The sequence below is a fragment of the Pan paniscus genome, chromosome 9 (assembly GCF_029289425.2).
Source record: "Pan paniscus chromosome 9, NHGRI_mPanPan1-v2.0_pri, whole genome shotgun sequence".
Taxonomy (NCBI): domain Eukaryota; kingdom Metazoa; phylum Chordata; class Mammalia; order Primates; family Hominidae; genus Pan; species Pan paniscus.
In genome coordinates, this window is record NC_073258.2 from 80,360,314 (window position 1) to 80,375,215 (window position 14,902).

Here is a 14,902-nt window from a genome sequence, read left to right on the forward strand (position 1 = left end):
ATCTTGAGGACTTTCAGTTCCCCAAACATTTCCAAGGACCTACGGCACACAGGTGCCGCTAAAGGAGACACCCGTTCACTCCAGGCAATCAGCTCCAACAGGTCCAGTTCCACTAAGTGGAAGGGCTTCCCGTCAACACCCTCACCGGAGAAAACGGATTCCTCCTCAGCATTCCCTTATAACACCTGGAAAGGGGAAACCTGTTTTTTGTGCTATGTGTGACTTCGCTGCAAATCTCTCTGCTCCCCAACACATACACACACAAATGCACACACACACACAGGCGCGCAGAAAACTAGTTCCCACTGTCACCACCAGTGAAAACACCCCTCGTAACTTTGACGAGAAGGGCTCCCCCGCTGAAAGCCCAACTGCAGAGAGCCCGGAGCGCGCTGTGAGTCCGCAGGAACGCGGCCGGGCGGGGGAGGGGAGAAAGGCGCGGCCGGGACCCTGCACTGTGCCGCGCGGCGCTTGCGGCTGGAACTTGGCCTGGAACGCGGTCTTCTCGGCTCCAGTTTCCCGCCCAGGCCCCGCCCACCCGGCCGCCCCGCTGGTTCGCACCGGTGCTCCGGCCACCGAGGAGCCCAAAGTTGGCGGCGTCCCGCGGACTCCGGCGGAGAGCGCGAGGGAGTCGCGGCCGACTCCCGTACCACGAAGACAACTGGAGGCCGGCGGGGGAGGCGGGGCCACGAGGGGCTGGGGCGAGGGAGCTGGGATGCGCGGGCCCGGCTCGCCGGGAAACAGGTTGCCGCGGAGTCCCATCCCCTCCCCCTCTGCGGTCCCCGCGGCGACCCGATTCCCGCCCTGCCCGGGGAGCTAACCCAGCCGCCTCCGGGGCGCCCTCCTTCTTCCTGGATTCCCACGGCTGGACCAGAGCCCCTCTGGCAGCCGGGTTAAAGGCTCCTTCAGCAAGGTCAAGGCGCGGCCGGCTGGCACCTGGGGATTTTTTTCCAGCCGAGCACTGGCTTTTCAATCGCATTGTTAAGGATCATGGCAACGGCAGGAAATCCGAAGGGCCCCACAGGTCTGCGGGAGGGAGGATTTATTTTACAGCAAGGAACAGATTCAGACAGATCGGGGATTTCAGTGGGAGGGGACGAGAGGTTTCAGGACGCTGGAATGTGGCAAAAACAAAACACTCCCCACCCATGCACATCACCATCTCCTGACTGCGGGCTGGGGGGAAGGGAGTTCAGGGCCAATGTGTCCCAGACTTCAGCGTTCCCCACGGCTGTGTCAGGGCTGGGGTGGCTTATCCCTCTACAGACGAAAATCAAGATTTAAAAGCATACTCTTACTGTGGTTTCTCTATCAAAGCCCATCAACGTGATACACAGGCTGCGGCGCTGGAGGGAAGCGGCGAAACGGGGAGAATAAACGCAACAGAAGCAAACTGCTGTCTGCAGAGGCGAGAGGCGAAGGAACGGAAGCCATACCCGACCCCAGCCCCATCCCGTCCCCATCAGCGCCGGGCTAGCGCAGGAAACCAGGAATAGGTGTAGGTAAGGGTGGCAGCCCGGCAGAGCCAGCGTTCTACTCCCTCTAACCCCTCGCCAGCGTAGGCCTGGATGGCTGGGCTGCCTGGGCATCTCCAAGGGGGACCAGGCACCGCGGGCAGGTTTCTAAACACGTGAAGGGCACAGGGCGTGAAAGACAAGGAGGGGCGCCCATGAAGGGCGGAAAAGAGGGGCTTTGGGGCTCCCCAGGACACCAAGTCAGTTTCCGAAAACGGCGATCCCTGGAAGGCCTTCCAACACCTCCGAGAGAAGACTTAGAGCTCTGAAGACCCAATGAAACCTCAGTTCTGACTGACTCCTCCTCTGCGATCAATTCCGGATGCCCCCACTTAGTCCCTGCCTCGGTAACCGGTTCTTTGGGGACAGCAGCATCAGCACCCGACGCCCATCGCACAAGTGGGCGCCGTGGTGCGAGGCGTATCCTAGCTACCCAGGCCGGGGTGGGGGCGCCCCGGTACTTACACTCCCCAAGCAGGCAAACTTTCAGGCTTGTCTTTCGAGAACCGGGAGCTCGCATCACAGTTCCGGGTAATCACCGAGGCAGCTTATGTAATTGCCCGCGATGCCGCTCAGCAGATCTCTCTCCTTACACGGCCTCAGAGCTCAGTACATGGGCACCCTCTTCCCCCCACCCCCCACCCCGGCGATCGGAATCCGGAGCTTGCCCCACCACCGCCTTCTACAAAGCAGCGGGGTGATCTCGTGTGCTACAAACACCAAGCCAGTATGCAGGTTCCGGCAAAACTCTGGCTGCCTCCCTGCGCCCCTTTCACTGCGTCGATGGTTTACAGATAACTGCATTTCTATAAACCCTCTCTCCACGGTTAGGGGGTGGGAGGGAGTTAGAGATCGGGTGGGGGCTTGGCGCGGTACTGTTGAGGGCTTGCACCCAACTGAGCAGTAATACACTCATCCACATGGACGCGGGTGCATAAATCGCCTTAACATTTTGCCCTGAAAGCGGAGCCAATTTCCAAAGTTAAGGACCACGCAGCTGAATTTCCAGTACTTTCCAACCTCGCCTAGGCGGGGGCAGGCAGAGAAGGGGCGGGCAGCGGGCAGCTAACTCGCCCGACCCCCCCGCCAAGGACTCACTAGATGAACCCCCCGCCCTTCACCCAAGTAGTTGGTTGTGTATTCCTCGGTTGCGTGTGTGTGTACACACACACACACACACACACGCCGCCCCACTACCTTCCCGTCTGCTCCTCCAATGTAACGACCGCATTTAAAAATGGCAATTAAAATGACTAAGGAGCTCGGTGATCACATTTCAACCCAGAGCACATTTCCCGAAGCTGGGGGTGAGAGTAGTCATACAGTCACACTCACACCCGGGAGCCCTCCAAGCGTCCATCTGGCGGCTGCAGCCTCAGTTGGCTCCTAGACGAACATCAATACCGCGGCCGGGCGCCCGGTGAGGAGAGGCGGGCCCCCGCGGGTTGCAGAGGGCGAGGAGCTGGGGTCGCATCTCCAGGATCTGAGCTCCAACCACCGCCCGTGCGGGGCTGCTGCAGCCGGCACTTGCCCCGCAGGGCAGGCTGCAGCCGCTGAAGCCCGGCGCCGCCTCGCGGGCTCCTCCAGCGCCCGACGGGGGCCTGGGGCGAGCTAGTCTGCAGAGGGGCTGCAGGCGACCGGGCCGGGGCGGGGAACGGGATCCGGGAGAGGCAGACGAACCTGGGGCGCGCCGCCTCCCTCCCACCCGCTTCCCACCTCCCTGCCCTCCCCCAACCCTTGCTCCCAGGCTCCAGTCCGCGGCGGGCTCCGGGGGCTGCGGCGGGCTCCGGGGGCTGCGGCGGCTCCAGGCTCCAGAACAGCTTGCCTCTTCGGCCACCCGCGCCCTAGCCTCCCTCCTCCTGGGCCAGGGGAGCAAGCAAACATCTCCCGGAGCCCTCGGCAGCCGCGTGAGCTACCCGAACCCTGCCCGGGCCAGCAGTGCAGAGGGCGATGGAGCTGGCGAGGCGTCGCCGCGGTCCCCAAGGCGCTTTTCCGTAGAGCGGATCACGCCGCCTTACCGTGGCTGCAGGCTGCTACCGCCGGGGAAGCGGGGAGGACGGCGGCAGGGAGGCAAGGCGCCGCGCCGGTGGCTCCTCTCTCTCTCGGCGGCGCGGCTCCTCTGCTCCGCGAGCCGGAGCGGGGCGCCCAGGAAGGAGAAGGTCCGGGCTCTGCGCTCAGCTCCAGCGAGACCAACAATAGCTCCCGCGGGGAGCGGAGCCCCAGCGAGCCTCCAGCCGCGCGCGCACGCCCGGCTCCCGCTCCCGGCCGCTCCCGGCCGGCGTCCCTGCCAGCACTGCTGCCCCACATGAAACAGCTGCAATCCCGAGGCTTCTGGGGGGTTGGGGCGGGTGTGTGCGCGCGCGTGTGTGAGTGTGTGTGTGTGTGTTTAATAGCTTCCCTTCTCTTCTTCCCCTCCCTGCCTGCTCGCCTGCCTGCCTCCGTCCCCCACCCTCGCTCTCTTACACACAGAAAGAGAGGGCGAGCGAGAGAGAGACACACACACACACGCACACGCACACGCAGGTTACATGAATGGGAGGCGGTAGCCAATCCTACGAGGCCGGCGAGCCGCGCGGCGCACTGGCGCTGGGAGCAGGGCCGCACTCCGGCGCGGGGGGGCGCCACGCAGGTGATGGGCGCCTCTCCGGGGGCCACGCGCGGCCGCTCCCTCACCCCAGTCTCGGTTCCTCTGTCTCCTTCCCCCTTCCTCTCCGCCGCCTTCTCCATCTTCTCTCCTTTTACCTCCTTTGCTTTCTCGAGTTCTCCGAGCTCTCTCAGTTCGGTATCTTTCTGGTCTCTTTCTTCTTTTACCCTCCTTGCTTGCTTTCTCTTCCCCTTTCTGAAACTTTCTCTTTTCCTTTCTGGACTTTCTTGTACTTCCTCTCCTCTTGCCTTTTGTTCTTTCCTCCTCCTTTGGCTTTCTCTCCAGGCTCCCCGTAGCACGGTCTCGTCCCCTCTCCCTCCTCTTCGCCTTTCCCTGGGTCTCTCTGGCGCCCAGGGCCTCCCTTCTGCCTGCTCGCTGGATGTTACTCCACACCCCCCACCCCAACACTTTTCTAGGGACGGTCTCTTTCAAGTTGCTACTGCAGCACAATCAGAGTAATTAAGAGCTGAGATCTTGAGTTCCTTCTTCAGGCATGCAAGATGCCCAAAGAAAGGCCCTCCTTCCTCGGACAACTTCCCCAAAACCATGGTAACAGCTACTGAATCGTGATAACAATCACTTAAAAAAAATAGCAGTGATTGCGGTCCAAGAGATTTCTGTCCCTCGAATGTTTGGATCGTGATGGCAAGCACATTTCCAAGAGAAGGGCATTTTTAGGTGATGAGAGCGGTAGTTTGACTGAGTGGCAACTTGGAAGGGCTTTGGGGAAGAGACTGGAAGAATTCCCACTCCAGCCCTGCTGCCTGCTGGCTAAAGGACTTAGTGCGAGCCATTTCCCCTTACCCGGCTTCAGTTTTCTCATCTATAAAATGGATGATACCGACTTCACCAGTTTTGGTGAGGATTAAAAGAGAGAACAATGGAAAGAAAGCACTGGGTGTATATGAGATGCTTAATTTATGTTAGTTTCCTTCTTTAAGACAACTTCCTTCATGATCTTCTGCTACAGTGTGTCTCTCTGATCTAAAGTAGTCAATGAAGGAGGAAATGTGACAATGCTAATTTCACATAAATGTGAAAGGAGGGGTAGGCTATTTTGAAAACTCTTCTGTGTGGTGAGGAGACTGTCTAGCCAGTTGCCATATGCTGATTATAAAGGCATCACAGATTATAAACGTGGGGTGCTGGAATGCCCCTTCAACATCTCATAACTAGGGCATCTCAGAAAGGCAGGGATGGGTTGGGGTGGGTGGGAAGTTTCCACACAATCTGTCCAATCTATTTTTAAAATCTTTATGATAAGTGTACAGTGACCAGTGACAAAGCCTCTGAGATTAACTAAAATGTCAAGCCTCTGCCTTTGAATAGCATTTATCAACTTTGTGTCCTCACTGCAGACATCAAATGCTGGGCATCAGCTGTGATTGGCAGTTAGATTTAGTCCTTCAACAAATATTTGTTGACCACCTACTTTGTGGCAGGTGCTGTGATAGGTCTCGGCATTCAGTGGTGAGACAAACAGGCCCTGTTTTCTGAGCTTACAGTTCAGTAGGCATGTTTCATGAATGTACACTGAGAAAATGAGACACATGTACCTGAAGGAGTAACATTGGTTTGGTGGACAAATTCTTTCATTACAGAAGATCCAAGACAGGGAGTATAAGAAAGGGATCTTTGAGAGTGATAATTTTGCAAATCACTTTCAGTCTATGCATTTCATTTGACCAGTGAGAAAAATGAGACCCAGGTGCTAAAAGTAGTGGGTGAAAGTATGTTGAGAAACAAAAAATATATATAGGTTCAAAGTATCTGCCCACATGATACTGATTAATTTCAAAGGGGAAAATAGTAACTTTTCAATAGAAAACCTGAAAGACTCCACCTTGAGTGATTAAAATCAGTATTAGCAGGAATGTGACAAATAGACATCATGTGGCCCCTGATATAGTGCACTGGGAAGGACATATCACTTCTGTGATATTCCTGGTAGACATGAATAACCTGAATCTAATCATGAGGGATGCCCAATGGAATTGTTGGGAGTAAGGGAAGACTTCCCATAGGAGATGACAGGTTCTCACTCTGTCACCCAGGCTGGAGTGCAGTGGTGCCATCTTGGTTCACTGAAGCCTCAACCTCCTGAGCTCAGGTGATCCTCCCACCTCAGCCTCTTGAGTAGCTGGGACCACAGGCATGTGCCACCACACCACGCCAAACTAATTTGGTTTGTTTGTTTGTTTTACAGATGAGGTCTCACTATGTTGCCCAGGCTGGTCTCAAATACCATCAATCCTCTGGCCTAGGCTTCCCAGAGTGCTGGGATTATAGGTGTGAGCCACCATACCTGGCCTTGAGCTGAGTTTTGAAGGCAAGGAATTAGCTAGACCGTGAAAGGAGGGGAGATGCTTTTTAGGTACAGGCAATAGTATGATGACATGGACAAAAGCATGAGACACTCATAGCAGAGTTGGACATATTGGGGGAGGGTCTTGGAGGAGTCTAGATGAGTCCTAGAGTCTAGGATTGGATTTTGACAGGGCCTGAAGGAGGCTAAGGAGCCAAACATCCTGAAAGTTCAGGTACTGGGGCAGAAGGAGGGTAGACAGTTAATAAAGGCTTTTAAGAAGAGGAAGGATGTGATCTTGAGTGTGTTTTTAAAAGATGATTTGGCAGCAGTGTAGAGAAATGGATTAACTGGGGTGACTTAGGAAGACTAGAGGCAGGAAAAAGTAGGTCATTTAGGGAAACTAAGGCAGTTGCAATGAAGCCAGAAAAGGGAGGAGAGATTTGAGAGAGATTGAGGATGATTTTGATTTCTGATTGGACGGGGGTAGCAAGGAGAAGCCCAAAGTGACACTCAGTTTTCAAGCTTGGGTATCTCAATGGAAGGTGGTACTACTCATTGCGATGTCAAGAGTATTCAGGAGGAAGTAGAATTCAGGGAGAATTTTAGAGGGGGAAAAAAGGTCAGTTGCTACCATGTTATAATCTAACTCTATAGCTAACCTGAGATTCTCCTATATGGCTGCTCTGTGCCATAGGAAACACTAGTTGTAAAATTCAGCCTAAGACCTCCAAACAGCCAGCTCTACGTATTACCCAGAAAAACAGGAGATTGGATATAATGACAGTACATTATTTGTAATAATGGGAAAAAAATTGAAGCAGCCTAAATGGTCAAATAAAATAAGTAAACTGGAGGACAGCCTTTGTTGGAATATTATGCAGCTACTCGAAAGTGTTTTTGCAGTTTTTCGTGCCATAAAAAAGTTAGTATTGTCATATATAATATTTTAAAAGAGAATTCAAAATTGTTAGCTACATAAAAACCCTCTTGCAGAAAAGTCTGAAGAAAAAAATGCCAAATATTAACCGTGTTTTCTTCTGGGTGATGGGGTTATGAATAATATATATTTTCTTCTTTATACTTTCTCTGGTATTTTATAATCTTCCTACTATAAACATTCATTATTCCATTATAAAAACTTTTTAAAGCTGCCATTAAAAAAACACAAAGACATGGCTATGATCATTCCCCCTCCCCTGACTTTATCCCTTTTCAATCCACCGTTCCCACTCCCCCTGAAGAGTAACTGCGTTTTGAGTTTTATCTCTGAGAGTGAAATAAGGAGGCATTTAACAAATCAGGGGAAATTAGTAGCTGGGCTAGAGAGGGGGAGAGGGCATTCTTATGGAGGCAGATACATTATGAGAGCTGTTGAAACTGTATATATTAAAGATGTTTGCATTGCCCTTATTGATTCTGTGATATGTTACAAGCAAAAGAAAACATATAGTGGGGTCAAGAAAATGTGAGTCTTTAAAGGGCAAGTTTTAATTAGCAAATGTATTTATTTGCAAAAAAATCCTTCCCTTCAGAGTCCAGCAGTTAGTATAAAATTGTTTCAGGGAGTAAGTACTTCAAAGCAAGAAGACACTGAGGAGCAAGAGGCAATGCCTCATGCCTGTTGTCTGACACCACATCAAATATGCAAGTTGGTTACTTAGGATTTGGACACCTACTGATAAATGCCATCAAACTTCCATAATTAGAGGGTGAGAAAAGTGCCTGCCAGAGGATAGTCTCGGTCTTTGGAAAAGTTGCTGTAAATAGTTCTCTGGTGAGGTTACATCTGCATCTCTGATTTTCGTCTCACAGAAATATTTACCCTGTGGGTAATTTCCCCAACCTAATAATAATAACACCTTACACAGCATAGCCCTTTCACCTTTTCAAAGGGCCTCCGCATCTGTTGATTGACTCAATCCTTGTACCCACGCCTGCTGGAATCCTACTTCCAGTGTGCACCAAGAGGAAGAGGGACCCAGAGAGGTTCAAACAAAGAGGCAGAGCAGGGGCTAGAACTAAAAGAAGGAATAAGAGACATTCTTGAAGAGCCTTCTGTGTGGCCCTGGAGCTTCCACAGTGTGTTATCACATAGAATTGTGATAACTAGAGAGGGAGAGTGAACACACTGAGGCTTGTGAGGTTCTGGCTCAGCCGAATCAGAATCAGAATCCAGCTCTCCAGAACTCCCAAGCCACTTGCCTTTCCCAGCATAGCCCCATTTTTAAAAGCCAAGAGGTGAGGCTGGTGGTGATTTTCTGTCTGACTGACTCCATTTAATCTGTGAGCTGTCTTTCTGTGAGGTTTGTCTAACCTGTGAGTTGTCTTTCTGTCTTATAGGAATTAGAAGCTAGTGTTTGGGGATTTGGTGATTAACAATGACTTTTGAATTATCTCATAGAAAATAAGGGGAAAGCCTCTGCTTGGGTTCACCATACATATTCCCTAAAAGGGAAATGATTGGAGCTTGTCCTCCATTTCACCCCTCATCCTGAAATGTTTAGCAAAGTACTGGCACTTACAGGTTCTTAGTAAATATTCCTTCACTGAGTGAAGAAATGAATGCTAATAACAACAACAGCTAGCATGCATTGAGCATTTTGCCAGGGGATGAGCAAAAGGCATTATCTTATTTAAATTGTAATGCTATACTTTGTGGTAGATATAATTATTATCCCTAATCTATGGGTCAGAAAACTGAGAAGTTAAGCAAATTATACAGTCACATAACTAATAAATGGCAAGGCCAAAGTCCACCTTGGATTGTTCTCAGCTACCACACTTTATTGGATGGATGGATGGATGGATGGATGGATGGATGGACAGATACAATTAATAATACCAGCAGTGCACCGGGCATGGTGGCTCAGTTCTGTAATCCCAGCACTTTGGGAGGCTGAGGTGGGTGGATCACCTGAGGTCAGGAGTTCGAGACCAGCCTGACCAACATGGAGAAACACCATCTCTACTAAAAATACAAAATTAGCCAGGTGTGGTGGCCCACGCCTATAATCCCAGCTACTTGGGAGGCTGAGGCAGGAGAATCTCTTGAACCTGGGAGGCAGAGGTTGTGGTGAGCCAAGACTGTGCCATTGCACTCCAGCCTGGGCAACAAGAGCGAAACTCCATCTCAAATAATAGTAATAATAATACTAGCAGTGAAGTGAGCTCTGCATGAACGGCAATACATTTTATGGTATGGCTAATCTTGTCCATTACTCTATGTGGTTGCACCCTGTTTATTTCCTTCATGGTATATTTTAGAAGCTGCAGTTACTTGTTTCTGCATTCATTTTACTTTTTAAATCTGCCCAACTGCAATCAATATGAGTTTCATAAGTGGAGTGACCAGGAGTATCTTGTTCACTGTTGTGATCCCCAGCACCTAGCACAGTGCTTGCCACAAAGTAAGTGTTCAATAAATATTTCTAAAATGAATGAATGAATGTGGGCTCCCCTCCTTCCTAAGCAGTGGAATGCCTGTGAACATATATATACCTATGCACTGTTGATAGGGGGTATTTTACACAAATTTACTCCATCTCCATGCCAACGGTATACTTTCTGCCTTTGAGGGCATATGATTTGGGCAATGGGGCTCAAATTCAGATGAGCCTGTAATGGTTCTGATGTCAGATTGTACTCCTCCACTGACATTTGCTCCCAGATAGCAGGGAAAACACTGATCAGAAAATAGCAGCATCTGTTGTGGTCAAAGGTAATGAGCTGGCAAAACTCCGTGGTGGAAGCATCCCCCTGATTAGGTCAGCCTCCACTCTCACAACAGAGAGGCAGTGTATCAGCTGACATTGCTTGCATAATGTTTCTTTCTGAGGGATGTTCTCCTCAAAAAGAGCTCTCCTAAAGCATTCTCCTGCATGCTTAATGCCATGTGATGCTCTCCAAAAGGGATGCGCCAATTTTTTGTCCTATCTCTTCCCATCATTTGCCTAACAGACTTCCTTGCCACTCATGTGGATTTGCCTTTTTCATGCATCAGGTGACAGGTGCTAGTCTTCTGCGAAAGTAAATTACATCCATTTCTTAGTCTTACAATTCTGCAGCCTTCATTAGATCTGCATATTCGTCCAGACGACCATGGGTGAGGTAATCAAGAATGAAACAGACAGAATAAACAAAAGAGCCTCCACTAAATGACCAGAGTCTCTGTAGGGTGATTCTAATGATGATCATGTAAATGACGTGTCAGACACTGACCTAAAGCCTTACACATATTCATACATTTAATCCTTACAACAACCCTAGAAAATCAATTCTTTACTACTCCCAAACCAGACTGCAATTCAGTACTTCAAGGCCTTATCAATCTGTAGGACAATTAGGACTTATACACTGTTCTGTTTTGCACATTATATTTTTCATGTATAATATATCTTAAAAATAGATCTATCCATCTAAATATAAATAGGTGTATATATGTGTGTAATACCTTGGAAATTGGTGTATTACTTTTCATACTTGCATATGTTTTAAAAGACATTTGACTTTTTCATCGATTCATAATAATTGTACATATTTATGGAGAACATGTGATATTTTGATACATGCATGCAATATGTGATGATCAAATCAGGGTATTTAGGATAATTCATCACGTCATTTAGTCATTTATCATTTATTTGTGTTGAGAACATTTCAGATCTTCTAGCTATTTTGAAATATAAACTCAATGGGCTGAGTGCAGTGGCTCACACCTATAATCCCAGCACTTTGGGAGGCTGAGGAGGGTGGATCACTTGAGGCCAAGAGTTCAAGACCAGCCTGGCCAACATGGCAAAACCCCATCTCTACTAAAAATAAAAAAATTAGCTAGGCGTGGTGGTGGGTGCCTGTAGTCCCAGCTGCTCAGGAGGCTGAGGCAGGAGAATTGCTTGAGTGAGGCAGAGAATGCAGTGAGCTGAGATCATGCCTCTGCCCTCCAGTCTGGGCAACTGAGTGAGACTCTGTCTCAAAAAACAGAAAAGAAAAGAAATCTACACGAAATTATGGTTTACTATAGCCACCCTACTGTGCTATGAAGCACTGGAATTTACTACTTCTATCTAACTTTATGTTTGTTTCTATTAACCAGCCTCTCTTCACCCCAACCTCCAATGCTTCCCAGACTCTAGTAACTATTGTTCTACTTTCTGCCTCCACGAGATCATTTTTTTAGTTCCTACGTATGAATGAGAACATGAGACATTTGTTTTTCTGGGCCTGGTTTATTTTACTTAACATAATGATCTCCGGTTCCATCCACATTGCTGCTAAATGACAGGATTTCATTCTTTTTTATGACTGAATAGTATTCCATTGTGTATATATACCACATTTTCTTTACCTGTTCATCTGTAGATGGAGAGATAAGTTGATTTCATGTTTTGGCTATTGTGAATAGTGCTGCAATACACATGAGGGTGCAGGCATTCCTTTGATATGCTGATTTCTTTTTCTTTGGAGAAATACCCAGTAGTGGGATTGCTGGATCATATGGTAATTCTATTTTTAGTTTTGTTGAGAAACCTCCATACTGTTGTCAAAGCAAACTAAATATGGTCTGAGAAGGACTCCATACTTCTATATTTGAGTCCTCATGGACGAACGTAACCTAACTTAACAGGTAGACAAGATTGAAAGCCTAACTTAGGAGTAAGCGCCTATAGCAATAGCTGAGTCTTGGCAAATCCCAGCAGCCACACTTCAACCACTCATACACAGCTGAATGTTCAAACTGTGTTCAAATAAGACAAACTCCAAACTGTAACCAATCCAGCTGTTTCTGTACCTCACTTCCGATTTCTGTAGGTCACTTCCCTTTTTTTGGTCTATAAATTTGTTCTGACCACGAGGCACCTATGGAGTCTCTCTGAATCTGCTGTAATTCTGGGGCCTGCCCGATTTGCAAATCATTCATTGCTCAATTAAACTCCTTTAAATTTAAAGTTTTTCTTTTAACACTGTTTTTCATAATGGCTGTACTAAGTTGCATACTATTTTATTATATAGACATAGCGTATGAATTTAATCACAGAGATCACAGTGATTATGATATATTTACTTAAATAAATCTCAAGCAAGTAAACAAGGTAAGACACATAGTAGCTGCTCACAAAAGTTAAATTATATTATCACTATCAAGTCTGCTGACTATTAAAGTAACCCAGAGGAAACTGAAGTTTCAAATTAGTTTCACAAGATACACATTTTAATTGATGTATTGAGGTAACTGACAAACCATTGGGAGAGGGCTATAGTATGTCTTTAAAAATGTTCACACTGAATGTAAAAAAGGAAAATATGAAAAGAAAACATAGGTGATAATGTATATGATTTTGGATGTGAAGAAGGAAGACCTTTTAAAATGTAAGATGATAAAGAAGATATTGTAAAGAAAAATGTCAGTGTATAAAAAAATAAAATGTTTGTATACTTTAAAATCCAAGATAAAAATCAACAAAGAACAAAAATCTGGGGGAAGTATTTGAAACATACATGAAAATGTGCTACTGTTCTTAATATATAATAAGGTCTCATGAATTTATAAGAAAAAAGTGCACAAAGAAAACCCTGTCTCTACTAAAAATAGAAAAATTAGCCAGGCATGGTGGCAGGTGCCTGTAATCCCAGCTACTGAGGAGGCTGAGGCAAGAGAATCGCCGGTGGGAGGTGATGGTTGCAGTGAGCCAAGATCGCACCACTGCATTCCAGCCTGGGTGATGGAGTGAGACTGTGTCTTAAAAAAAAAAAAAAAAAAAAGCACAAAGGACATAAAAAGCTAATTTACCATAAACATATACAGCTAGGCATGTAACATATATTTAAATCATTAATAACTCCAAGAAATGCAAGAAACAAAAACATTGAGTTTTTCTGTTTTGTTTTTGCTTATCAAATGAGAAAATGTAAGAGAAGAATAACATGTACAGAAAACAGTTAACTTTACCTATACCGCCAATGGGTATATATTGGTACAACCTTTCCAAAAAATAATATGGCAATATATACTCAAAACCTTTTATTGTGTGGAGCTTTTGACCTAGGTATCTATGTCTACATTTAATGAAGTTAATTCATGGAAAATAATGATGGGTGGACCCCCAAAATTATATAAAGGGGTTTCATCAGTGTTAGTAGCAATAGAGGCCAATTGGGAACAATTTAAATGTCAAGAAACTACTAAATGATCAAATGTATTATGGTACACAATTGTATGATGAAGTATTATACAGTCATTATAGATCATGTTATAGAAGAATTTTTAATGAATCTGGAAAGGAGTCATAATATTTTTGTGACCTTTCTTTAATGTATTATGAAAAATTTCCCCCAAAATAAAAAAATCCATAAATTGATTATAGCAATTATTTAGCTTTAATTATTGTCAATTCATGTCCAATCTTGTTTTATCTACACCCTTCCCTACCCCCATTATTTTGAAGGAATTTCCCTGATTGTTTCATAAATTTCTCTTTTTTTCGTTTGTTTGCATCAGGATCCAAACAAACTCCATGTGTTACAACTGGTTGATTTATCTCTTAAGTCTCTGTCTATAGGTTTTCAGCCATCTATTCTTTTCCCTGCTTATACATTACTTTTTTTTTTTTCTGAGAATGCTTCTGTCTAGTTTTTATTTTATTTATTTATTTTTTATTTTTAAATTTATTATTATACTTTAAGTTTTAGGGTACATGTGCACAATGTGCAGGTTAGTTACATATGTATAATGTGTCATGCTGGTGCGCTGCACCCATTGTACATTACTTTTAAAGAGATTGGGTTGTTTGTCCTGCAGAGTTTCCTGCAATCCAGGTTATTGATTGCAGCCTTCTGGTGTGGTTTAACATGTTCTTCTATGTCTTATATTTCCTGTAAACTTGTAATTTATTCTAGAGGCTCAATCCAATTCAGAGTTAATTTTTTTTGCAAGACTGCTTTATAGATGGTACTGTGTACTTTCACAAGTCTTTGTATTGTTAGCAGCCTTTGATGCTCATTTCCTACATTCATCATCTCACTAGAGTTTGCAAACTGATGATATTCTATCATTGCTTCCTTACTTTTAACAGGAATACTTCAATAAAAAGAAACTTCCTCTCATCAACTATTTGGTTACCCAAAAGGACAGGATAAATGTTTGATTTTTTCACTTTATTTGCCAGATTTCCAAAGAATGAGTTGGTTCCTTAGAATCTTCCAGAGGCGGTCCCGCCCACCCATTAATGAATCCTGCATACAACAGCCAGATTAATCCTCCTAAACATGACCTTCATCATCCTCTCTACTCAAAAACCTTCACTGGCTTTCTAACGGCCTGTGAAATAATCCAAAATACTTGTGGGACGTTAAAGGTGTGGTATAAAGTGTGCTCCTCCTCCTCCAATCCTATTTCTCACTGTCTCTTTACAGCAGTGTTTCTCACCTCAGCTGGACATT

The 14,902-nt window shown here is 46.5% G+C and overlaps 1 protein-coding gene across 4 annotated transcripts in view; it reads right to left on the reverse strand.

Annotated features, from left to right (window-relative positions):
- TENM4 (teneurin transmembrane protein 4) overlaps positions 1 to 14,902 on the reverse strand; it is a 3,002,963-nt gene that overhangs the window by 774,424 nt on the left and 2,213,637 nt on the right. For 3 of the 4 annotated variants that reach the window (XM_063608696.1, XM_063608693.1, XM_063608695.1), the window contains exon 1: positions 3,533 to 3,976. The exons of the other annotated variant lie outside the window; for it this stretch is intronic. The gene's annotated coding sequence lies outside the window, so the exon portion shown is untranslated. Of the gene's footprint in view, positions 1 to 3,532; positions 3,977 to 14,902 lie in introns of those variants that run through there. 4 annotated transcript variants of the gene reach the window in all.